General features: G+C 54.5%; 1 protein-coding gene across 1 annotated transcript in view; it reads right to left on the reverse strand.

The window, feature by feature from the left end:
* Positions 1–5,071: 5,071 nt before the first annotated feature.
* The window catches only part of FAM120B (family with sequence similarity 120 member B), a 116,062-nt gene continuing 95,594 nt past the window's right edge, over positions 5,072–25,539 (reverse strand). The window contains exons 13-18 of the transcript XR_009506093.1: positions 14,251–14,358; positions 13,236–13,415; positions 12,295–12,420; positions 9,162–9,719; positions 8,714–8,870; positions 5,072–8,432 (exon numbers count right to left, since the gene is read on the reverse strand). The gene's annotated coding sequence lies outside the window, so the exon portion shown is untranslated. The remainder of the gene's footprint in view (positions 8,433–8,713; positions 8,871–9,161; positions 9,720–12,294; positions 12,421–13,235; positions 13,416–14,250; positions 14,359–25,539) is intronic.

A 25,539-nucleotide genomic window follows, 5' to 3' on the forward strand; every position in this document is an offset into this window, starting at 1 on the left:
TTAATAACTCCTCTTCCATTTTTGCCAACCTCCTCAAAATATTTTATTTTGAGTGTGGATGCAATCTAGTAATCAACTTAATGAGAAAAATCTAACTGGTAATTTGATTTGAGTTGGTAAAAAATTAGGTTGCTTGACAGAGTATCTCATTTTTAACCAGCCACGTTGACATCAAGAGATATACCAGATCATTTCCTAATTGTTAACTAATAAAAACTATTGTTTTCATGGTGCTATTTTCATAAGCCACAAATATTTTGGGGGTGGGTAGATGGGGCAAGCATGGGGCTAGCGGCAGAGCACGTGCCTGCGGTATTTCAGGAGTGGTAGGCAGTTAGGCAACGGCATGGCCAGACTACTAGTCTTGTTTATCTGTCGAATTATGAAACTGGAACCCTAGCCTTTTTAGAAAGAGGTGCACAAAGTCTCTCGGTTGTCTGGAGAAAATCACAGAGAATTCTTACTTCCCTCAGTCTTCATGAAGGTGAAAGGAGTTTTAACCTTTAGCAAACATTACAAAATTCTAACAAAGAAAATGATATTGAAGGGTGTAGAGTTTCCCTCAAAAAGACACGCTAATAAATGCTTAGAGGCAATATGTCCCCCACAAAAAAATTAAAGAATAACTCCAGGGAAAATCACCAACGCCTTTTTTATTCCATTGGAACTTTGGAGTAACGTCAAATATCAACACTTCAAAAACAAGGAAAAAAAACACATTTTTTCTTACAGTTTTCACAAATTGGAGGGAAACAATTACTGGTCAAAACTTATCAGGAAGTTTGGTGTAGTTTTGGGGGGCATTTTAACTTCTCTTCTCCCCTTGATAAATTTGTATTGTCCCGTATCCCTCATAATTCTATGAGAAAAATATGTGTGTGATTTTACACTGGAGAAGACTTTAATATGAGATCTTCATTTGCTCAAAATTTACAGCCAGTTTTGAGCCCTCCTGATACTTCAGTGCCTCCTGTTCTGTATCTTCTATTAAATAGAAGAAAGAAATCTTCTATTTGATTCTAAAGCATCTATTTGATGTGAAGAAATCAGATGAAATCCTATAACTTCATCCATAAATATTTCAACCCTCTAAAAGATAATGATATTTTAAAATATAATCACAATTTCATAATCATACTTTAAAAGATTAACTCTAATTTCTCAACGAAATATCCAGTCTATATTCAAATTTTCTCCATTGTCTCACAAATGTCTATTTACTGTCCATTCAAATCTGGAGCCAAATAAATCAATCTCTCTCTTCAATCTTCCTCTCCCTCGCCAATCTCTCTCTCTCTGTATTAATCTCTTTCAATCTCTTGACACTCAAAGGTCAAAGAAGCCAGGTGCTTTGTACTGCAGAGTTTCCCACTTTCTGGATATTGCTGATTATATTCCTGTAGTTTCTGTACTTGTCTTTTCCTATAAATTGGTAGTTAGATTTAGAAGCTTGATCAGATTCAGTTCAATTTTTCATCAACAGAGCAATCTAAGTTTATGTCTTACCATTGCTTAGATCGGCAAATTTGACCTGTTTCTATTAGTCAAACAATAATCCACTGTGATGTGACACATATCTAAGTACCATTGGTTGTTTTAGTTTATGCCGCTATGAGATAAACTTCAGTTTCTAAAAAAGCCACAACATTCTTTCAATCATAGGTTCCAAACTCAGACAGGGCAGGGCTTCAAACTTCCCGCTTGTGCAGGTCAGATGGTCCTTTCCCCCTGCCCTGGGGTGGGGGCACCTGGCCTCTGCTTGAGCATCTCCAGGGATGGGGGCTCGTCCACCCAGCCCATCCCCGGGGCCACGTAGGAAGCTCCCCGACAAGGTCTCAGCTTCTCCTCCAGGGCAGTGCGTTTTCTTCCAAGGTTTTTGGTTTTTTGTTTTTAAACGGGGTTTCTATCATGTTACCCTGCTCTGTGTTAATAATGTAAATAGCGCTTGCTTTCTGAAGTAACACACCTTCCAGACTATCCGGCCCCTAACTGAGGGAGTTCTGCTTGCTCTTGCGAATCCTCTTACAGTTCAGCCCCATATTCAACACTCTATCTCCTATGCCTGCTTGTGGTCAACACCTCTGTTCATATTTTATTCTAGGGATAATAGTTAGAATGCGTTGCTATTAGTTTCATCGTCACCTCTGCCTTTATCTTTATTGTTCCCGGTGGGACTGTTTTTGGGAGAGGGACTCAGGGAACCTACCAGCCGAGTGTCTGTTCCAGCTCAGTTCAGCTCCAGATGGCTCCTCTGGGCACCGGGGCAGAGGGTCTGTGTGACTGGTGCCTCTTCTGGGAGGCCCAGGTTGTCAGGTTCCCTTTTAGAAACTTCAGAGTCAAGCTTTTCGCAGTGACGACTCCTCGTGCGCCAGCTGCCCTGCCCGCTCCCTGCCTGCCGGGCCCAGACCCCTGATGGCCTTAAAGGGAGAGTCAGAGGGTGGGCTGCACAAGCGCAGCTTCTCTCTGAAAGCGCCGAGGGAACAGTTTGTGGGGGCGAGAGGGTGCCTCCCAGAGCTTGGCCTCAAAATAGCCTGGTCGGCTTGAGCTTCCCTTAACAGCCGGCCATGAATCAGTCATCCACAAGCTATGTAAAGCCTTTGTAAACCTATTTATATTTTACGTCTGGGCCACTCTGAAGAAGAATTGAATCCAAACGATGATTCCTGAGCATATTCTCTCTCATTTTCCTTAAAGTAAAGCTGTCTTTAAGTTTCAAGGGTGTCCTCTTGCCTCTATGACCTGGAATTGGGTGGCGTGTGACATGTCACATCCACTTGTGAATGTGCCGTGCGGAGGTCCAGCTGCGTCTATGATACCAATTCATTGTCACTGTCACCTTCAGATGGAATACTGTTGCCCAAGTGACATCAGTTTCTGGGTGGAAACTAAGTGCCTTGCCTTTTGGAGTAGATTCCCTCTCAAGGAATTGTCCAGAAAAGGAGACACTTATTTATCTCAGCTTCCTCCATGACTCCGTTCCAAAATCAGCTTCTATAGGGACAGTACTCCTCGCAAATGTGGCAGATGGTCAGGGCAAGATCACAGCTCTTCTCCTTCCTTTACAGCTGTGACAAATGTATGTGCCAGGAGGTTGAATTAAGGGAAGTTACAGATAGGAAGCAAATTTACGTGGATTTCCACCCAGAAAGAGTCGGAGCTGGGCTCATTCAGCAGCCAAGACAGACTTGGATGCCAAGAGGAAGCCAGGGTGTGCCATGAGCCCCGGGGTGTTTACAAGATGCCAGCTTAGAGGGGGCGTCCAGGGACGATATTTTGGAAAATCTAACATGAATTGGACATTAATGTGAAATAAGGCCCAAGAAGAGGCTCCGCTTTCTCTGTGTTTGCGGGGTGACTGGGCAGCGGTGCAGTGGATGGCTCTGTGCTCGGTCCGCACTGCGCTCTGCCCACCCCCCACCGGCACCGGAGCGGCTCTGCAGACCAACGTGGCGCAGCCGAGCCGCACCAGCGCCCTCAGGTCCTGGCCTGTCTTCCCACCGTCCCTTTCCAGTGCCGACAAACTGCTTGCTGTGGGCCAAAGACACTTGCAGAGTCGGTGGCTGTCGGCCCTGGGGCCCAATTCCCTCACTTCCCAGCCATGCGACCTCAGACATCCTCACCTGTGAAATGTGTGCAACGTTAGGAGGCGCGGATGAAGTGATGCGTGTGAGTGCTCAGCCCGGACCCCGATGCGCAGCAAGTCCTCAGTGAATGGCAGTTATTTTCTTTAAGCCTCAGGCTGTTCCCGTTCTCTGGAGGGCCCACAACCGAACCTCCTTCTATCTGCCTGGAAACTATTTTTTTTTTCTTTTTTTTCTTTTTGGCTGTGTCGGGTCTTCGTTGCTGTTCACGGGCTTTCTCTAGTTGCGGCGAGCAGAGGCTACTCTTCGTTGTGGTGCGTGGGCTTCTCATTGCGGTGGCTTCTCTTGTTGTGGAGCATGGGCTCTAGGCGTGTGGGCTCAGTAGTTGTGGCTCACGGGCTCTAGGCGCACAGGCTCAGTAGCTGTGGTGCATGGGCTCAGTAGTTGTGGCTCGTGGGCTCAGTTTCTCTGCAGCATGTGGGATCTTCCCAGACCAGGGCTCGAACCCATGTCCCCTGCACTGGCAGGCGGATTCTTAACCACTGCGCCACCAGGGAAGCCCTACTTGGAAACTCTTATTTATCCTTCTTCTCCTTCAAGTCCCAGCTCAGGGGTGCCTCTGGGAAGCCGCCCCTGACCCACCTCTGCCTCCTCTTCCTTCCCTGCCTCGTCCCCGCTCCCCTCTCCTCCTGCACAGACGTCCTGAGGAGGGTAACTCCTCACTGCATGGTGACTTCTGGCTGTTACCCTAGAGGGCTCGACATACATGTCTACCATTACTGATGAATAAATATTTGTTAAAATAATTAATTAAACAAACTCAGGGCTTTATTCAATAAAACTTTGGCTGGAAGCTATAAATATCTTTGATTCTTGAAGAATTCATTGTTACTAAATGCAATTTTGTAAGAAAAACCTTCCTGACACAGGATGGGTCAATGGAGGCGGGGTGGAAAAGATAAAAAGAATTCTTGGTGGTAGGAAGTTTGAGGAACCGCTGTGCTAGCTTCTCCTCCCATCCCAGCGGGAGCTTTATCTCCAAATTAAGCATTTGTTTCTGAGCTTAGGAGGCAGCAGCTGCCACTGAAGGTAGGATACAGTGCTTTGCAGCTGACCAGTGCCTTTCCTGGGTCACTTCCCCCTTCTGCCTGGCATGCGTCCCTGTTGGCCTTCTGTGGGCTGGCCTCCAGTCCCTGCACTCCCTAAGGTCCCTTGGGGTTAGTTTGATGCAAACAGTTGGATGGGACCAGCTCCTCTCACCTCCTGCCATTTTGCAGTTAAAACTCTATGCATGCAAAATTTTGTAAATGACCCAGCATGATATGGTGACTATATTTTCAGACCCCAAAACTGAGTTTGTGTTAACCAAAGATTGATTTCAGACTTGTGAACTCTTTTGTATGAGAAGTCTTATAAAGTTACAAATATTAAATCATATTTTATGATGTATTCTTTTTTAAATAAATTTATTTATTTTTTATTTTTGGCTGCGTTGGGTCTTCGTTGCTGCGTGCGGGCTTTCTCTAGTTGTGGCGAGCAGGGGCTACTCTTTGTCGTGGTGCGTGGGCTTCTCATTGCGGTGGCTTCTCTCGTTGCGGAGTACGGGCTCTAGGCGCACGGGCTTCAGTAGTTGTGGCACGTGGGCTTCAGTAGTTGTGGCACGTGGGCTCAGTAGTTGTGGCACGTGGGCTCAGTAGTTGTGGCTCGCAGGCTCTAGAGCACCAGCTCAGTAGTTGTGGTGCACGGGCTCAGTTGCTCCGCGGCATGTGGGATCTTCCCAGACCAGGACTCGAACCCGTGTCCCCTGCATTGGCAGGCAGATTCCTAACCACTGTGTCACCACTGTGCCACCACTGTGCCACCAGGAACCACTGTGCCACCCTGATGTATTATACTATCATTGTACTCTCCTCCCAAGTCTATACTATCTGCACCTTTCTCTCTTTATTCCATCCAGATACAACTGGAGAAGGTCTTTCCTCCTAACAAAGATCAGTTATTTCACAGGAATTTCTGACCCCATTCCTTCTCATTGTCTAGGTCTTCTTTCCTCCTATAACACCCTCCTCTGTTGTGAATTACTGATCTTTCTTTAGGACTTGGTCATCCTCACTGGTAAACTGATGTGCTTTAGGGTCTCCCACATAAAGAAACAAGAGAACCTCTCTGGCCTCCTAACCCCCCTCCAGCTGCTGTTCCATTACTCTGATTCTCTTTATAGTCAAAGTCCCCGAAACACTTTCTGCAAACACTGCCCGCGATCCTTCCCTCCACGTGCCCTCCTGCACTCTGACACATCGAAGGGCTCTTGTCAAGGCACCACGGATGTAGTCAGGCCAAATCAAAAAAGAATTCTCTGGCCTGGACTCCCTTCTGTCTGTCTTGGCTCTGTGACGCCGCACTCTCCAGAGCTTTCTCCTGCTTCATTAGCTGCTCCTCGGACTTCTGTATGCTTTCTCCTTCTTCATCCAAGTTCTGGTCGTGGGTGTTTCTTAGGGCTCTGGAGGCCACTCTTGAAGAAACTTGGATACGCTTGGCTTTTGTTAGTTAAATTTTTGTTATTATATTATGCTACATGACTATATCTTTTCATTAAAAATCCACAATTACAGAAAGAGTCAAAATTCCACTAACCACTCCCACCAGCCCCATTCTCGTCCACAGAACTAACCACGCCCCAGGCCTGGGGCTCTGCCAGCCTCGCCAGCCACTTCGGGTCTCCAGGCCACCAGCCACCTCACCTTCTCCCCTCCCCAGACGTCTTCACGCCGTTACGAAGGGCTTCCTTTGGCTCTTCAGGTGCCAGCTGTCATCTCTCTCATCTACCCTGTCTGAGTACTTATTCTTTGGAAGAGTAAACTGATTATTTTGTTCCTAGTAATTAGCATAATCTGCAACTATTTGTTCACTTGTCTTGAGTTTACTCAGTCTCTCCCATTAGAATAAACCCTCTAGGAGCAGCAACTCTGTGCCTCTCAGTGTTTCAGTACCAGTGCTTGGAGCAAACAGGGCACACGAAAGTAGCACAATACACGGTTGGCAACTTCAATGCAGCCTATGTTTGGTGCCCATCTCACATGTACATACCCTGAGACTACATGTATGTGTACATATGTATACAGTCAACCCTCATTACCCATGGATTTCATACTTGTGAATTTGCTACTTGCTAAAAATTCCCAAGGAAGAAGAAGATCGGAGATGCACAACCTCCCAGAAAGAAAGGCAAGTGAGCAACACAACGCAACACAGCACAACAAACACCGCACAACAGCCATCAGCGTTCGAAACGTCGGAGCACGAGAGCCTTCCTCCCAGATATTAGCTGTGCTCTATTTCCCAGAGTCGAGATATCTCCCCAAAGCCTTTCCCAAATGAAGAAACCTTCATCTCTTTTAGCCTCAACAGGCCATGTGTCCAGAGCTGTATGTTGTCTTTCATATTAATAGACTTACTTCGTTTAAAGGGGAAAAATTTGCCTAAGAACCTGGCTACTAGAGATCTAATCCAGTGCCCTGTTTCTCTGGAATCCAGATGTTCACAGATGTGGTAATGACAGTGAGGAAAGGCACAGAAAGGCTCGAGGATAAGAGGGGTTACTGCTCTCTCCCCTTCTGGGAGTCCCGGTGCCTCCCCAGGGGCCGTGGGGAGTGGTGCTGAAACCCGGGAAGCTCTGTCCCCAGACGCTTCTGGAAGCCGACACATTCCCGCTCTGTGGTACGTAGGTCAGAGGGCTGTTTCCAGATATTCTCTTTTCTGCTGAGTTTTCTGTCCAGAGCACCTGCTGGTTTCCCAGCCCCTGCGCCCATTCTGGGAGGAGCCTCATTCTTTCCCTGCTCTGTTGTAAACAGTAGGTGCTCAGAGAGCCTGGGCCCGAAAGGCAGGGCCGGAGGCTACGCGTAAGCTGGCGGGGGGCAGGGCTCCTGAGAGCGGGCGGGAAGCTGGCACCGCCCGCCCAGCCTGCGGGACGCCCTCCCTGGGTGGCTTGCTCAGAAGATGGGGCTCCCTCGTCCCTTTCTGGGGCACCACGCCCTCCCCACCTCCGCCACTGTTTCCTGCTGTGGCCCCTTGTGCAGTGTCTGCTGGTTATAATCTTGTCCCCTATCGACTGCAGCCAGGAGGGCAAAGCTTCACACGTCTTGCACGCTTGGACAGGTGCCTGGCCCTCAGGGTGCACAGCAAGTGGTTTTGGTGAATGAGTGGATCCAGCCCCTGCTTGACCGGTGACCGTCTGTACCGCACAGCCTGTGGCACGGGACAGACCACTTCAGGCCTCTGACCCTCCGCTCCTTCGAGAACACGGGTTTTGAGGGGACTTTGTGATTCTATGTCATGAATGTGAAGCCACACTGGGAACCAGCAGACACAAGCTGGGGAGTCGCCCTGGACAGAAATGGGTAGGCAGGAGGGCTTCCAGAACCATCAGAAAGCACTCCGTGGGGTAGAGGTAGGAGGGTGGCAACCGAGGGGACAAAGGAAAACTCCTGCCCAAGGAGCAATCCTCAGACCACCCCCTCACCAGCCCCCCTCAGCCTGGAGGCTCGGCTCTGACAGGAGGGCCGCGTCTTCTGTAACAGAATTCATGCCATTTAATCCTGACAGTAGCCCTACTTTGTCACACAGATGAGGAGCCTGGGACTCGGAGAGGGTAAATCCTTCCCCACAGTCACCGTAGCTGGAGAGGCGAAGAGATTGCATCTGACCCCAAAGCCTAAAATGTTACAGATCTCTTAGCTTCTGACACTTCCCTGAAAACTGCAAAGGACAGTGGTGGTTAGGAGTTCAGGCTGTGAAGTGGGAACGCAGGGCGAGACTCCTGGTGCTGCCCTGTCTGTGCCTCAGTTTCCACATCTGTAAAATAAGGGGGATGATGGTAGTGGCTGTGCCACAGGCTTAAGTGACTTAAACTGAAAACACACCTGACAAGTAATACATGACCAATAAGCATTAGTTATTACTATGGTTATTATACTTAAAGAATTACTACAATGAGGAGAAAACCTGCTTTTCCAGGTTTATCTCCTGTTGCTTTTGAATCCCCTCCGACTCTGTTCTAGATGAGAAATCCGTGAGGAGAAAGTACTCAGACAGTCAATGCTGGTGGCCCAGACCTGTCTGAGGTCCCCACTTACCAGCCTTCTGTGCAGAGGGGAGGGAGAGCCATTGTCTAGGTGACATCTGCCTGACTGCTTTCAATGGTGCCTCATTTCTTTCAGGTTTTGGGATTAGCTCGTCAAGCTAGTTTGTGTGGCCGCTTTGAAGGAGACGAGATCCTGGGAGAGCCAAGGACTGGGGGTGACAAGGAGGGTGGAGGCTCAGCGGGTCAGTGTGCGGCCGGGCCCCTCGGAGGCCTGGCTGAAGAGAAGACAAACCCCCAGACACGCAAGGGCCGTTGTGGCCGCGGCTCAGGCTGACCCTCCCACCTGGGCTGCAGGCGCTCATGTGGCTGCAAAGGGGGGATGCAGCCTTCGGATCAGGAGGGGTCAGGAGAGGGAAGGAAGATGGTCGGCCCAGGACACGCAGCCCCTCTTAGGTGGCCCCTTCCCGCCTGGCCCCTGCGCCGACTCCGCTTCTCGTTACCTGTTCTCTGTGTGTCTTCTGGCTTTGGCTTCAGCTGCCAGCGGCTCAGTTCCTGCTGCCTGTCTGTCTCAAGTTCCAACTCCTGCAGAGAAGCTGGCCGTCCCCTCAGTTTCCCATCAGCCCCCTGGGCCTTCTGCCTCTCGGGCCAAGGGCACATTCAAACGCTACCCTTGAACTAGGAGTGACTTAAGAAGGGCAGTGAGCACTGCAGGGGCTCCTGTGTGCGTCTTCTGGACGTCCAGGGCTTAGCGTTGAGGCCAGGTAGCCAGGACATGACTGTTAGGGGTGGAAGCAGAGACAGAGGCAGAGAAAGACACAGACAGAGAGAGAGACAGAGAGAGACAGAGAGACGGGGCAGAGACGCACACAGAGAGGACGGAGAGGCGACCGGCACCTGCTGGAGGTGAGCACAGCCTCCTCTGACTCAGCCCCACCTCCTGGAAAGGACGCCCCCATTTTATGGGTGAGGAAATTGAGGCTCAGGGAGATTCAGGGGCACCTGGGTTTTGCTCAGCTTGTCTGACCCCAGCCCTCTGGGTCTCCTTACTCCCGCGGAAGCTGTGGAGGAAATTCAAAAGGAAGAGATGGAGAGAGCAAAATTACTGTGTTTGCATCAGGCCTGAGGGCAGTTTGCCAGAGGTGGAGGGACGCCCCACCTGTGCAGACCGGAGAGGCTGGGTGTCCCCGGGTCAACTAGAAGCTGACGGAAAGGGCCACGACGGCAAGCATGACAGCTCCCCTCGGGGAGGAGGGAAGGCAGCTTGGCGGGGGGAAGATGGAGGCGTCTGTGTTTATTAAATCACACGGCGGGGTCTGGAGGGGGAGGGGTGCCGCGGGACTCGCTAGGGTGGAAGAGGTTCCCTGAGTGCATCTCACGGGGGCCTGGCTGGGAACGCAGCTGGCGGAGCTGAGCGAGGGAACAGACACACAGGACTAGCTGTGGGGCGGCTGGGGAGGAGGGTGGAGATGGCGGCCCAGGAAGGCTTCGAGGGGCTTCCGTCTGGGGCCACTGTCCCGGTGGTGCCCCGCCACACCTGAGGTAGTAGAACAGCACCCGGAGGGTAGGGAGACACTAGGGAGTTGCCTACAGAGCACAGCGTCTGTGATCAGACCCTTGCACGGTGCTGAGATGGGTGGAGGGGAGAGAAGAACCGGGGAGAAAGGAGTTCCCAGCAAACAGCTGGATCTCAGACACCGGCAGAGACTGTCAGGCGACGGTGTCTCAACGATAGTGCTCGTGTGCGTGTGACACACGAAACTGTCTAATCTCTCCTTTTATTCTCAAAACCATGCTTGGATGCAGTAACCAGCTGTCGCTATGACAACACTGGGCCGCAAGTCATCACCCCAGTGCTCAGTGGCATTGGACGATAAGCTGCCTTTCTCACTCGGGGTCTGTGGCTGCTGGGCTGTGGGCAGCAGGCCTGGCAGGTCCCCTCCTGGGACGAGGGGGGAGGCTCCGGGCCTGGCTCAGCGGTGGCAAGCCCTCACTGTCGTCCCACAAGGGGGGGGGGGGGCTGGAGGTGAGGACGCACTGAGCAATAGCTCAGTCGACCGGCTTGTTTCGTAGCTAAGAAAGAACAAGGCCCAGGGGTTGACTTGTTCATCAGTGGCATTCTTCACCTCCAGAAGGAGGGCAAGCGTAGGCCCAGCTGGGGGCAAATACAGGATCTGGGGGTCAGAGTATAGCTGCAGAGACCCGCATCTATTTGAGCCGGTTCAAGCAGAGGAGGACATAACACAGGGGACAGGCACTTCCGGAATCTGAAGCCGAGGGGCGGGCTCTAGGTTGGACTTCCAGAAACAACCCCTGCCCCACCCTCTCAGGACGAGCCCGGTGAGAGGGCTGGAGCCCCTGCTTCCAGGACTAGGATTCGGGACGTCAGAGGCCCTGCAGGCACGCAGACCTCAGGAGAGGGTGCTGGTAGCTCTCTGGGCTGCCAGGCCCCACCTGCCTTGTTCTTTAAGCAATAAGGAGCCATCTGTGGGGACTTAGGGCTCCTCTGCTAAACGACACCAGCAGAGTCCTCGCGATGGGACTCGAAACAGAGCTGCTCTTCCCAGCCCCAAGCCTGCCCCCGGGCGCTCTGTGGCGTTGTGCCCGCGTGAAGGTCCTTGGGCCTGGGCAGCCTTCCGAGCTGCCCTCACCGGCGTGTGCAGGTGTGTGCACACGTGTGCCTGTGTGTGTGCGTGCCTGCCTACTTGAGTACAGACCTGGGTTTGGATTCTGGTTTGGAACCCTGGACCCACCACTTGTCAGCTGTATAATTTGGGGCAAACGCACAGCTTCTCAGGCCTCGGTTACTCACCCGGGAAGAGGGCTGCCAGCACCAGGCTGACCGCCCGGGAGCCTGGGAATTTCCCCGGGAGCCGGAGGGTGCTGCTGGGGTCTCCGAAAGGGCCCTGACAAGGCGCCCTCCTCCGCATCTGGGTCTCAAGCAAAATGAGACCCCCCGGTCCTGGGTCATCGTGCAGCCCCAGCCGGACCGGTGACTCCCTTCATCGAGAAGGCAAACCGCGACCGGTCAAGACACCGTGACTGTGCTTTCCAGTCGCAGGCAGTGGCGCTCGGGGCCTCACTGATAAACATTCACCGCCCAGAGTTACTGCGGACAGCGAAGGACATCATAAAGTCAAACGCCAAATGAACGTGGCTTGTTTAGGACTCACTGGCTTCCCTAGCGGGACTTGGGAGGGTCTTTCATGGGAAAAGAACTGACCACGGCGCCACGCGAAGCGGGAGTGCAGACGGCCATCAAGACCACCTCCCTCCTCCACACCCCACGGCTCGCCGTGTGCCAGGGCCACCTTTTCCAACCGCAGCCCTGGGGACAAACCCCGCCAGGTGGCCCCCGGCAGGGCTCTCGCTCGTCCTTTCTTCGGACGCACCACTGACTGTGCTTCGGATCTCAGCTGAAGTTCGGGGCTGACCAGTGAGACCCTGCCTGACAGAAGGGTGGTAGTGGGGGAGTCTGCGATTCCTGACTTTCCTTTCTCGCTGTCTGGAGTCTCCCGGAAGCCCCGCCTTGTCTGGTCACCACACCAGCCTCCCCTGAACCTTTCTCAGTGGGACGAGGGACCAGGGGAAACAGCCCCCTTCCCTTTTTGCTGTCCCAAGCAACTGGTGACTGACCAGCAGGACGGCTGCAAGCTGGGCGGGGTCTGGCTGGCGGGGGAGGCATGAGAGGGACTGACACGCCTCGGAACTGCCCAGATCATTCTGTTACTGAGGATCACAGCATGTATTCAGGCACGGTCACTTGAGAAGAGAAAAGAAAAACAAAACAAGACAAAACCAATGAGCTAAGACAATTAAAATGTAAAAGGAAAAACACCAAAGTTAATTATCTACTTTTCTTTCTCTTAGGTTGTCAAATAAAGCTCATTTCCCTACCATAAAAAACCATGAAAAAGACTTCCCTGAATTATGAGCACCTGTGGCAAAATCCACATTTTTTAACATATGAAGTGCCACACTGAATCAGTCGCCATGGTGAGTGTGCCATTACGATAACTAACGTTCGTGTCGTGTTTAGACTGTTCAAGGACTTTTACGTAACTTTCCATTGGATTCCATGGTAACGTTTGCAGTACAAGTTGTTGAAAGCATCATTCAGCTTTTTAAAATGAGGAAACTGAGAGGACTCATGATTTGTCAAGGCCTCTTTAAGGAACATCAACACATCTGGGGAGACCACGAATTCTTAGCGATGGGGATGTGGTTGGGGGGAGGGGAAGGCTGTGAGGAGTGGGTGGGAGGTGAACTCCAGGGCGAGAGCCAGGTGGCAGCCGCTGCGTTTGCCGGGTCTCCGCCCCTGCTCATCACCCTGAGAGGGAGGCACCACATCCCCGCGTTGGAAGAGGGATCCGAGGATCAGAGAGGCTGAGGAGCTTGTCCAAGGTCACACAGCTAGTGCCTGCTCATGCCAAGCCCCTGTGCTTTCCTCCAGCCTCCCCGCCCCCCGCCCCTGCCAACCCTGCACCGGGAAGGGCCAGAGTGTGACTGGGGTCGTGAGCCCAATAAGGTGGTAGAACTTTGGGGCCAAGGGCCCTAGGGATCATTTAGCCCCTCACCTTAGTCCTTTTCTCCTGGCTGGTGGGTTGGGAAGCAGATCCCTGAACCCCTGTCCACATCTTGGCCTGAACTGCCCACAAGCACCGGCGTCCGGTCGGGCGGCCCAGGGCAGCCCTCCACTGGCAGGAGGGGACTCAGCACCACAGGCCCTGCTCCTCTGCGTCTGGTCTGAGGTTCTCCTGCCCGGGAGGGAAGGACAGAGGACGCACCTTGAGATTCAAAGTTTCTATTCATAACAAAGTTCTCCCCAGAAGAAGGAAGGGGGAACTGGATAGCTCTGGAAACCAGTAACAGGATAGGGAGTTTTTAACCTGTGCAGACCACCTGTCGGAATCTGGCTGGCCGGCCTGACAGCGGCTTGGTGAGGGGTGGTCTCATTTGGGGTGGAGGGGCAGCTGTGCCCAGTCGCCACCCACCCTTAGCCAGTACCTCTGCTGACAGAAGCAGTCGAGGGCCGGGGTCCAGGGCGGCCGCCCTTCCGCTCATTCATTCTGTTCCTTTGTCACAGGAACAGTGAGTGAGCACCTAGGCGAGCAAAGCTCCGCTTCCTCAGGGGGCAGATGTGAGAGGGTACGGCCTGGGCTTGGGGCTCACCTGGGGCCTGTCCAGAGGGCGTCCCGTCCCGGGGGTGCAGGCAGGGGTGCCCCGAGGTTGGTGTGTGTTTAGTGGACTGCTGCTCCATCCACTGCTAAAGGGGGTCTTAGTTAGAACTCTGTCGACTTGACTTTCAAACCACTAAGACCATCTTTGGTGAGCCAAGATCAAGGGTAAATTGTGTAGCCATAAGTCAGGCTTTAGAAAAACTGGCAGAAACAATCTTGTGTAGGTATTTTTTAGGTTGGCAAATTTTAAGTAGAAAATTGTCTATTCTAGGAAGGATTTCTGTTGACAACTATCTCACTAGTTTATGGTGTATAGCAGCCAATGACACTTCTTGTAGACAAAAATTAAGTTCTTCCTGAAATAGTGTTTTCGTTGGATTTGGGCCACAGGGCTCAGGTGAACTATGGTTACCTGTAGTTTGCTTGTTCTGGGAAAACTTGTTGGACAGCCGAAGTCTCCATGCACGTCCGAGCCACGGGGGCAAAACCCAGATGCTCAGACAACACTGCTAAACAGTACCTGAAATGAGCAGAAACAACTAACATACATCATTTGAAGAGTTTCGGGTGAATGATTGTTCCGTGGCAGAGGCTAGCCCTCAGGAAGGTTATATCCAGCATCAAGTCGTGTATCCAACAAACATTCACTGAGCACCGAGGGTGTGCAAGCTACCCTAAGAGAGCAGCCCCCCCGCAGGGGCACGCACCCCCAGCCCCACGCTCCGGGCACCATTTTAGAGACGTTTTTGAGTGAATGTGCTCACGTCACCAGGGCTACAGTGACACACTCAAGTGGCCAGCCCTTGGTTTCCCAGCTGAATGGGAGAAGTTCAGGGAAATCGGTCATGGTAACAAGTTCAGGTGTATCCACTCCAGCTACTAGATTAAGTTTTTATGCATCCACTTGGCCGAGGTGCCCACCGCTGTCCCTCCCAATGTGTCCTGCCCTCGCTCTTTATCCTTTGAGTTCTGGCTCCTTCTGGCAAAGTCACATCGGGCAGCCCTCTGGACTCCAACACAGCTTGAAGCTCTGTGCCTGGCTGGCGAGGGGCAGTTTGTGGAAAGCAGGATTAGAGGCCTCAAGCCAAGGACCTGTGAAGAGGGTCCGCTGCAATGCAGACCCCACAAAAGCATCTTCTGTGCTGTAGCAAGGTCACCCTTTCGTCTTGTTGTCCCTGGAGGGGCTGCCGGAGGGCACCTTTTGAAAGTTCAAACCCATGCACCTTTGCCTCCTCACCCGGGGCCAGCCCCAGGCAGGTGTGAATTCCCGTCTGGGGGCCGTTGTGGGACGGAGCTGGAGACACGGCCTGGCTCCTTTGATCTCAGACACTCTTCAGGGTCGTTTGTGCGCCGAGATGGAGCGGCCTCACTTCTCAGCCTAGTGTTGATGGCTCAGTTCCCAGAGGCCTGCGGGCAGGCAGCAGCCCTAGAAGCTGAGAGGGCAGGCCCTGGTGTCGGCTCTCACAGGGAGAGGAGGGCGAAAGCCAAAGCTTCCATTTGGCTCTTTTATATTCATGGTTGCTTTATGTTTTTAACCTTTCACAGGCTCCAGTGAACAGACTTTAGGGGCTTGTGAGGGAAGGAACCTCAAAAGCTCATTAGATCCAGGCCTCTGCCTCAGGTGGGACCACACCCGGAAGCCCCACGGGGCGGGGGGGGGTGGGGTGGGGGGGACAGATGGCGCCGCCCACCCGCTGGAGGGGGTGTGCTGGGCGGGGGCTCCAGGCTCCTGCTGGCCCCTCTGTGTGCAGACCTGTGCTGGTGACAAACAAGCCCAGGCTAGCTGGGCCCTGGTGACAACTTTGGGCCTGTAAGCAAAACCATCAGAGAACATCTGCTTGCCTCTCACAGGTTTAAAAATAAATTATGCACTGTGGAAAAGGTCCCCTTTCCCTCCTACCCTGCACCCTTGTCCCCAGAGGCCGTGCCGAGCGCCCTCTGATACCACTGCCTGCCCTCATCGCCCCTCTGTGACCACGTTTCCCGCAAAGGCAACCGCCCGGCTGATTCTTTCTTTTTTTAAAATAGAAGTTTAAGCTGTAGAACAATATAATTTGACATCTGTACACACTACAGTGTGATCACCACCACCAGCGTAGTTTCCATCTGACACAATACAGCTGAGTATCTATGAGCTTGTTTTTGTTTTGTTTGTTTCTCAGATTCCACAGATGAGTAAAACTGCACAATCCGTCTTTCTCCATCTGACTTATTTCACTTAGCATAATACTTTCAAGGCCCATCCATGTTGCAAATGGCAGGATTTCATTCTTTTTTATGGCTGAGTAGTATTCCATCGTAAATACATACCACATCTTCTTTATCCATTCGTCTGTCGATGGACACTTGGGTTGCTTCCACGTCTTGGCTGTAAAGACACTTATAAATAGTGCTGCAATGAACATTGGGGTGCATATAAATTTTTGAATTACTCTTTTTGTTTTCTTCAGATAAATGCCCAGAACCAGAATTGCTAGATCATATGGTAGCTCTACTCTTAGTTTTTTGAGGAACTTTCATACTGTTGTCCACAGTGGCTGCACCGATTTATTGTACATCCCTGCCAGCAACACACGAGGATTCCTCTTCCTCCAACATCTGTTATTTCTTGCCTTCTTGATGGTAGCTCCCAGGCTGATTCTTAGCTTGATTCCACTTCTGTAACAACATGGGGTGCAGGGGAAGTATCGTTTGACTGACACCTGTCCCAGCCCCCTTTTCCCTGAGCCCTTCTCCCAGTTCGGCTGGGAGGTGGGGGGATGCCAATGTCTGCCCCCCTCCAGGCCACGCTGATCCACCAAGGCTGTCTGTCACTGGGAGCCGAGGTTTTCCTCCAACCAGAGAGGACCCGTATGCACAAGTGCTGAGGTGCCATCCCCACCAGGAGCCAGGGAAAGCCACTATGAGCCTAAGTAACATTTTGCGAAGCTCGTCTCCTCCTCCCAGGCCATTCCTTTTCAGCCCTCCTCTTACGATGCCCTGGCTGACAGTGTTGGGGGCCACCTCTGCCTACGGGCCAGATGCCCCGTTTCCTTCGCCAGGCCCTCACGTGATCGACCCCAACACTGCCGCCGCGCCGGTCCAGGCAGTGGGGGCCTTGGGTTAGCGGTACACAGAGAGAAGTTTCCGCTACCAGTGGTGACCCTCGCGCTCGGCACTGCCTGCAGTGGTGGTGTGGGTCCTGAGCGTCATCCACTGCTGGCCCTTTGAGGGCACCTGCCTCTTCACCTCCCCTCCCCCCCCCCCGCCCCAACTCTGTGCACAACACCAGAGCTTGATGCTTAGTAGGTGCTCAACACTAATTCAAAAAGATACATGCACCCCAGTGTTCAGTGCAGCACTATTTACAACAGCAAAGATATGGAAGCAACCTAAATGTCCGACAGGTGAATGGGTAAAGATGTGGTACATACAGATACAATGGAATACTACTCGGCCACTAAAAAGGAATGAAATTTTGCCATTTGCAGCAACATGGATGGACTTCTTAGAGAGTATTATGCTAAATGAAATAAGTCAGACAGAGAAAGACAAAGACGGTATGATATTACTTATATGTGGAATCTAAAAAATAGAGCAAACTAGTGAATAAAACATGAAAGAAACAGACTCACAGATATAGAGAACAAACTAGTGGTTACCAGTGGGGAAAGGGAAGGGGGGAGGGGCAATCTAGGGGCAGGAGGTTAAGAGAAACTGTTATATATAAAATAAGCTACAGGGTTCATTGTACAGCACAGGGAATATAGCCAATATCTTATAATAACTATAATTAGAGTATAACCTTTAAAAATTGTGAATCACTATATTGTATACCTGAAACATATAATATTGTACATCAGCTACACTTCAATTTTAAAAAAAGTCTGTCAGTATTGCTAAGCCTGTGAGTATTTTCTGTTTATGTTACTTATTTGGCACATAAAACACAGGTCAGGAATATCAATACTTGTCTGCACTACACAAGCTGTGTGGTGGTGAAAGCTTGGGGACGCCTGACAGGGGCCAGACGTGGAGCTTGTGGAAAAAAGCAGCTGAGGGTCTGAAGAGGGCTCCACGGCGTTGGATCTCTATTTTATTTGGATTTCTATTTTATTAGGAGCATTTCACAAGCAGAGAGTGGATGTTGAATTTCATCCAATGTTTGTCATCATCTACAAAGACAATATTTTTATCTTTTGCTCTACTAAATGGTGGTTCATATCAAAAGACCTAGTACTCGCCCATTCCTACTTCACTGGAAAGAAAACACTGCCTGGAGACGCCGCGCTGCACACCCTCTGACACGAGGATGGGGGGCCCCGACTCTGCCCCCCGGGGATGGGCTGTGCGTGGGCATGCACGAGCGCGTGCCTCGGGCCCGGGTGCGGGGGTTCTGCAGGGCCGTGACCAGCGTAGGGGTGGTTGGTGTCTTCCCACCTCCCCACCCATGGTGGCACCGTTTGTGGCTTCTCGCAGATTTGCTAGTGACACTGGCACACAGGTCATTTAAAGTTCCTTATGTTTGGGGGAGGTAGTTTCTTTGCTCATTTATATTTTCCTATGTCTCTATTTCAGTGAGAAGTGTGGTTAGCCTTCTGGGGTGCTGAGACGTACAGTAACAATAGGGAACAATTGGTCACTTTGGGACCGACACGGGGCAGGCGCTGGACAGACGTGAAACCCAGGCTGAACACGGGATGGGGAAGGTCACAGGCTCTGTGGCTTGGCGGCATTGCTGTGAATTTTGGACTTCTTTGATTACGCAATGATAAAAGTTACACCAAAATGCAAATGCTTCATCCCTCATCAAATCCTTCAACAAATATTTATTGCATCCCTACTGTGTGCTAGGCATTTTGTATGTTATATTATGCATTGTTTTTCTTGGAAAATAATTTAGCATTTCCTAGGCCACCCCTGGACCTGGCTGTTGAACTCACAGGCAGGCCCGGATGTTTGCTTTAGGTCACGTGGCCAGATTCCCAGAGACCCTCGTCGCAGGGGCCTCTGACGTGCAGCCTCCTCCCATTGTGTGGTTAAAGCAGCTGGTGGCAGCCCCGCTGTCTGACGAAGTCATGCAAACTTCACGGATTAAATTGTGCGGCAACACTGCCCGCTTCTCGTCATTGCCATTTGATGGGAGGGATTTGTAGTATTCAATAGTTTTATATATTTAACAGCTCTTTGTCTAAGAAGCTTAACACAACACACACTGCCAGCCACGTGGGCCCCGCGTGCTCGGCCTGAGCAGAGGCTTCCGCTCCCCTTGGATCTGCAAGTCCAGGCACCACCCGTGATCACAGTCCTCTGGCCTCCGGGTGCCCTCAGGAAGGGGTCAGCAGCCTGGGTCAGGAGCAGCTGGGATTCCTCCGTGCTTCGATGCTAACTTGCTCATTTTTGTGAAAGCAGGAAAAAAAAAAGAAAGGAAACTAGCCTCAGCAGGAGACGGCACCAATTTGGATCAGGGCAAAGTGAACGCTTCTCTGGGGCCCTAGATCCCATACACAGTAGGGACTTTAAAATGTGACTTTCCCAGGTTCCGGGCATGCCGAGTCCTTGCCACTCAGCTCAGCAAACAGGAGGGGGCTGTCAGAGAGCTTCTCTGTCTGTCTGTTTCAGCCTCCAGAGAACCTCACCACGCAGGGCTGCTCTCGCTGTCTTCCCCCGTCCTGCCGTGGGCCAGCAGGCTGGAAAGCCCACCGCTGACGTGGAGGCAGCGCCCGGTGCTGAGGCCCCCTGCCCACCGTGGCCCGAGTGCAGCAGAGGCTCAGCTCTGGTGGCCGCATGGCTCCCAGCACACGGCAGTAATGAGAGGGAGGCCCAGAAGAGGAGGGAAGGCGCAGGACGCCCCACTGACGGACGGCCCGCCCGCCTCAGCACACTGGAAATGTGGCACCGTCACCAATCCCCGAGCCTCCAGGAAGGCGGCCCGGCGGCGGCCCGCGTCCGTGCGGTGCTCCCGCGGCCCCGGCACCGAGCGGCGTCCTGAGCAGCCTACACAGGACCATCGTGTCTCGCCTGGGTTTCCCAGGCGTCTGTGGCACTGCCTCCCTTCTCTTCGGGCCACTGCTCACAGCTGCTGCTCTGTCCTGCAGGGTCTGTCTGAGAAAGCGTGAGGCCCAGGCGCTAGCGACACCCGTGGAGGGACGCTGCCTGTGTCTCGCAGCGCTGCCCGGTGCATGGGCGTCACCGACGCAGCCAGCGGCAGCTCCACAGAGGGAGCGCCGTGGGCGGGGCACTGTCCCGAGTGCACGGCCGAAACACCCCTCATTCAGAGGACCGGGCCGTGTTCCTGGCACTGGATGTGTTTCTGGGAGCCTCGCTGGCCTCGCTGATCTTCGCTGGGCTGGTGATACTCTACAGAGGAGACGGGACGGGACGGGCTGGGCTCTGAGACAGCAGACGGCGTGGCCGGACTGTCCCTTAGGTGGTCTTCAGATTGGCCAGGAACAGGGAGCGGCCGGTCGGACCGGCCTCCTGGAGTGACCCCACCGCTCCCCGTCTGGTTCTGAAGAGTTCAGCTACTCATGTGATGGTTCAAGGTCCATGTTCCACTTTTCTTACTTCAGGCAAATAGTTCAGAAGTTCACCTCTTTCAGCCTCCGCTTTGCTGCCCATGAAGCTGGCCTGGTGTGTCCCATTGTTCCCGTCTCCTTGGATGGGTCCACGTGCTCCTGCAGCCCTGTTGGTCATACAGAGAGACTTTGGGTTCTCAGTGGCTGGGAAAAGCTGTCACTTTCCTGCCAAGATTCTTTTATGCTAACTCCCACTAGCTGGACGTTTTCTTTTCTTTTTCTTTCTTTCTTTTTCTTTTTTAAATTTTTTTATAAAAGCGATAACTACCATTTTGCTGTCCCTGTTATGGGACACCTTGCACACATTATGTTATTTATTTATTAATTAGGTGGACGTTTTCTTACCCACTCCTTTCCTTCTGGCTTTGTGTAAGCATATTACACTTAGGGCTATGCAGCCATGTTGTGACCATGAGGAGACGCTCACCCAGTGCCCTGGTATCAGTGAGCACTGAAATAGCCCTGAGCTCCCCACCTCAAGACTCCTTGTTCTGTGAGAAAAACAGCCTGTTTTTGCTGAAGCCACTGTTATTCCAGGAGTCTGCTACTTGTAGCTGAAAGCATTCCTTTTGACGCGGGGAGGATTTGGACAGACCACTGAGTAGAAAGGGGGCTCCAGGGATGTGCTGGGGGGTCGGCCAGTTGCTGGCCTGCTTCTGATGACACAGAGGGTGGGCTTTTCTAGAACACTGCTCAGACAGCCCTCGCAGGGCCAGAGTCACCAGGCAGCATCAGGGCAGCGGGCGTGGACGTGAGGCCGGGAGCCCTGGCACTCACGGCTAGCGTGGCCGGGCCCATCAGAGGCGCCACGAGTGTGTCCCGGAGGGGTCGGCCCAGGCACCTCAGCCCAGCCTTTCTGATGGTGTGGCCTGGCCTGAGCCTGCCCCGACGCCTGCTCCCTGCGGCTTCACCCCAGGCTGGATGGAGGCTCAGACATGCAGCCCCGTTTACCTGTCCAGCTGAAGCCACCGCCCTCCCTCTCGTGCCCCTGCCGCTTTCCCCAGGATTTACTGTGTGTTTGCTCCACGCCTGTCCCACCGGCTCTCCCCAACCTCACCGAGACAAGGTTTGCTGCCCTGATTGGGGGACCCCGTTTCCCAGAAGTCTGACCGAAAGCTTGGCGCAGGCCTGAGCGTGGCCCGCCCCCCGCCCCCTGCAGGGCTGGCTGCCCCTGGCCCCTCGGGCCCCCCTGCGTCCTCACTTCCGCTTCCTTCGACACCCACGTCTGCTGTTCTCAGTACGTCAACGGGGTGCGCAGGCGCCCGGGGCTGTAGCCCCTCCTGTCTCCTGAGGAGTCGGAGCCCTGGGGGCCTGTGGCGAGATGCTGGCAGAGGGCTTCCCTGGCTCGGATGTGGCCTCCGTCGCCCCTGACAGGGAAGGGCTGTGGCGCCGTGGGACGGGAGCAGGGTGCTGGGCCCCCTGGAAGCCAGCAGAGCCGGGTCGCGGCGACCTGGGTGGGTGGCATGTCTCCCAGAGCCTCGATTCCCTGATCTGTCGAGTGGGTAGAGGCACGCAGCTCCCCGGCCAGCGCCAGGGCCCACTGCCCTCCCTCCTGGGCCCCCCGCCGCTGCCTCCGGCCTCCAGGCCGCGGGATCCAGGTCCTGGGCCCTCCGCTGCGGGAACGGAGCGTTTGGGGCCCCGCCTCAGAATCTTCTCAAAAGCAATATTCTGAGCACCCCTGGGGGTGAGGCAGGCCTGAGTGGAAAGCTTCCCAAAGTGACTTTTCTTCCACACCCAGCCTCACCCTGCAGGCAGGACCCTGGAGGGCTGCCCGGGGCCCGGGGCCATGCTGGGGAGCGGGAAGGCTGGGGGACGTCGGCCCGCCCGCCAGCAGGTTCAGGCTGCACCCCTGCCTCAGCCTTAACCCCATCAGGTCCTCGGGGGCCACACGGCTCCATTGCCCGTGTTCTGAGGGACAGCCCTGCGGGTCTGGCTTGTGCTCCAAGGGCAAAGGCCGACGTAATCCCGGCTTTGGGGGCTCAGACCCCTCTGTGGGGTTGGAGACCCCGGAACTTGCTTCCCACCAGCTTCCCAGCAGCGGAAGTGTCTTTGCAGCGATTCGCACAGGGAACAGCCCAAGCCCGCCCACGTGGCACCTGGAACCCCAAGCCATTGCTGGGGTTAGGTCTGCGGCCTGGGGGGGCCCACAGCTGACCTTTCTCATCTGCCAGCTGCCCTGCGCTGCCACCCCGCCCCTCCTCCGGGTTATGCAGATCTGTGACTCCCTCGGAGGAGGCCCTGGGCAACCCTGGAACCTGCAGGAAGGTGTGATGCCCGCCAGGCTCCCACCCTCTGCTGGCCGAGGTGCAGGCGTGGCCACTTCGAAGCCCAGGGAGGGCAGTGTCCCGAGCGCCTCCTGCCGGCCCCTCGCAGGTGGGAAGTCCAAGTGTGAAAAGGTTCACGGCGGCACATCCCTCTGCGGCCGAGGCGGCGGTCGGGGGCGTCGCAGCTTGCAGCCCCACCTTCCAATCGCTTCACCCAGAGGGAGGCCCAGGCACGCTCCCCCCGCGCCCATGCCGTCGGCTGGAGGAGTGGACGTGGTCGTCCAGCTCGTCCTGGAGTCTCCTCAGCTCAGAAACACTGTGACTTGTGACACTGGTGTGGTGCCAGCACAAGGGCAGGGGGACACCGTCCACCGGAGACAGGGGCCTGGCGTGTCCGTGGCAGGTTGGTCGGTGGAAGGGTCGCCTGTCCCATGTCCCCAGATAAGAGCCAGAGGTGGGCTCACTTTTGTTTATCACGTGTCATGTCTGCATGGGGGGCTTGGGGGGAAACTTCAGAGGAGGAAACCTGGGCCGGGAGAGTAGCGCGGGGGGACCAGAGGGAACCCTTCTGCCCAAGGCCCCCGCACCGAGGGCGGAGCGTGAGGCCCTGGGGGGTGAGGGGCGTCGCCCTCGGGCGATTCAGCGGCTGGCCCGGCCGGGTGTTGGGTCCCGGCACCCGGGTGGGTAAGCCCGGAGCCTGGGTGGGGCACGACCCACCGGCCCTCTAACCAGGTCCTCGTCAGCAGGTGAGAGCCAGCAGGACAGAGCTTTTCAGCCGTTTGGGGTTCCGGCCGCTGGGTCGGGCAGGAGCTCTGAGTCCCCCGGAACAGGCTCCCGTGGGTCAGGCAGAGGCCTCCGGTCGAGAAGGGGGCATATGGACCACAGAGCAGCCGCGGATGTCGGGGCCTGGTCCCCAGCTCCGAGAAGGAAGGTGGCCCCCGGGATGTTCTGTGCTGTCACCACTCTGCTCACGAGGGGGACCAGGCCTCCTGAACCAGGATCCCCAGGAAACTTACACACAAATTCAGGTTTGAGCAGCATGAGGTACCTCTTAACTGGGGCCTTCCTGCCTCCTAGGGGCCCGTGTGCCTTCAGCGAGCCCTGGAGTTGAAGCTGGATGTCAGCAGTGAGCCTGGTTCCCCAAGTCTGGTTCCCGGGCCAGGGGCACGTGCAGCTCCTCAGAAATGTTAGAAATGCAGGTTCTTGTGCCCTCCCGGTCCTGAACTCTGGGTGGTTCTGGCCACAAAGGCTGAGATCCACTCAGTCCGCTACAGGGGCCTGAGGAAATGTGGCCGAAGGGGCTGGTTCAGTGGTCAGCGAGCACCTGACCCAACGTCTGGGTCACACGTAACAGCCACTCCAAGTGCAGGTGCATATCCGGTCTCGTTTAAAGAAAGCAGATTCCTGTGTCTGCGGGCCAGAGCCAGAGCCAGAGCCCCGCCCCCTCGGGGCTGGGGCAAACCTCTGTTCCGTTCCTCATTCACCAGAAAAGTGGAGGACCCACCCGGGTCCCCAGAGGACCCACGGATGGCAGTGCCGACACTGCCCCAGAGGGACACCAGGGCTGGTGCGACGGCACCCCGGTCGGAGGTGAGGAAGGTGTGCCTGGCCGTGCCCTCCTCTGTCCTCTCGCGCACGAGCAGAGCTGGGTGGCGACGAGCCAGCCCCAGCGCCCTCTCTGCCGCTCCCCAACCCAGGGCCGCATGGCTCCCTCTCAGAAGAGGGCAGGGCCGCTGCCTCCCCCAGAGCCACGGGGACCCCGTCGGCAGGGGGGTCGCGGCGGCCCAGAGAGCTCCAGCTCTGCCTGAGTTGAGCTGGGGAGAGGCGAGGTGGTGGCCGGCTGAGCAGTGACCCCACCCCTGCCTGGGAAACTGCAAGCGGACACTCCACAAAACCCCTGCTGAGTCAGGTAAGGCCACTTCTCCTGGCGGGAAGAGGAGAAAGAAGAGCTGGCTGGTCTTGCATGGGCAGCAGCTGCTGAGAGATTTAATTCACACACACACACACACACACACACACACACACACACACACACACACTGTAGACCCAGATGAGGCAACACCGCACCGTTCTTGCCAGGAGGGCGAGGCCACTGCGGATCTGCCGGGACAGAGGATTTAGAGGTGCCTGCTGTCAAAGCGATCACCCGAGTATCCCATCCACAGACTGTCAGGTTCTGCGGTGAAACATGGGCTTTGGACACAAACACAGCGACGGCACTGCCGCCTGGGTCCCAGGCAGATGGGGCTGCACATCTGTGGCCCCCAGACCCCACCTCCTCCTGCCCTGCCCCCATCCCCACTGCTGAGGAACCCACGGGGTGGGCGCGGCACATCCGCTGAGAAGCAAGAACCATGGCTCAAGGGTGACTCCCAGTGACATCGAGCTTTGGGCCCACCCCTCGGGGGTCCCACCGGGGTTGGGGGGGGAAGGGAGGAAAGCGGCGACTGTTCAGACCTCCCGTGTGCTGGGCACTGCATGCCAGTCCTTACATGATACCCAGTGTTGTCCTGCTTTCCGAGCTGAGGGAACTGAGGCTCAGAGAGGGTAAGTAACTTGCTGAAAGTCACACAGCCAGTCTCCCAACCACCTTGGCCACATGGCCCCAGCTCCTCATGCCGGCCACAGTTTCTTATGGAAATCAGGGTTGGCTTGTGCCTTGCTGGGGCCCTGGGAGAAAACAGGACTGGCTCAGAGAACCATGTGTGGGGCTGGGGAGTGGGGTCCAGCCCCCGTGAGCTGGACGTGCTGCAGGGAGTGTTTGTGATGGGAACCCCAGCCCCTCCCATCTTCTCCGCCTCCTCTGCAGTCCACCCGACGTGGGGCTGAGGGGGTCTCCTGGCCCCCGGCACAAAGGGCAGCCGACAGGACCGCTGGGCG

Source organism: Balaenoptera ricei, chromosome 12 (assembly GCF_028023285.1).
Source record: "Balaenoptera ricei isolate mBalRic1 chromosome 12, mBalRic1.hap2, whole genome shotgun sequence".
NCBI lineage: Eukaryota > Metazoa > Chordata > Mammalia > Artiodactyla > Balaenopteridae > Balaenoptera > Balaenoptera ricei.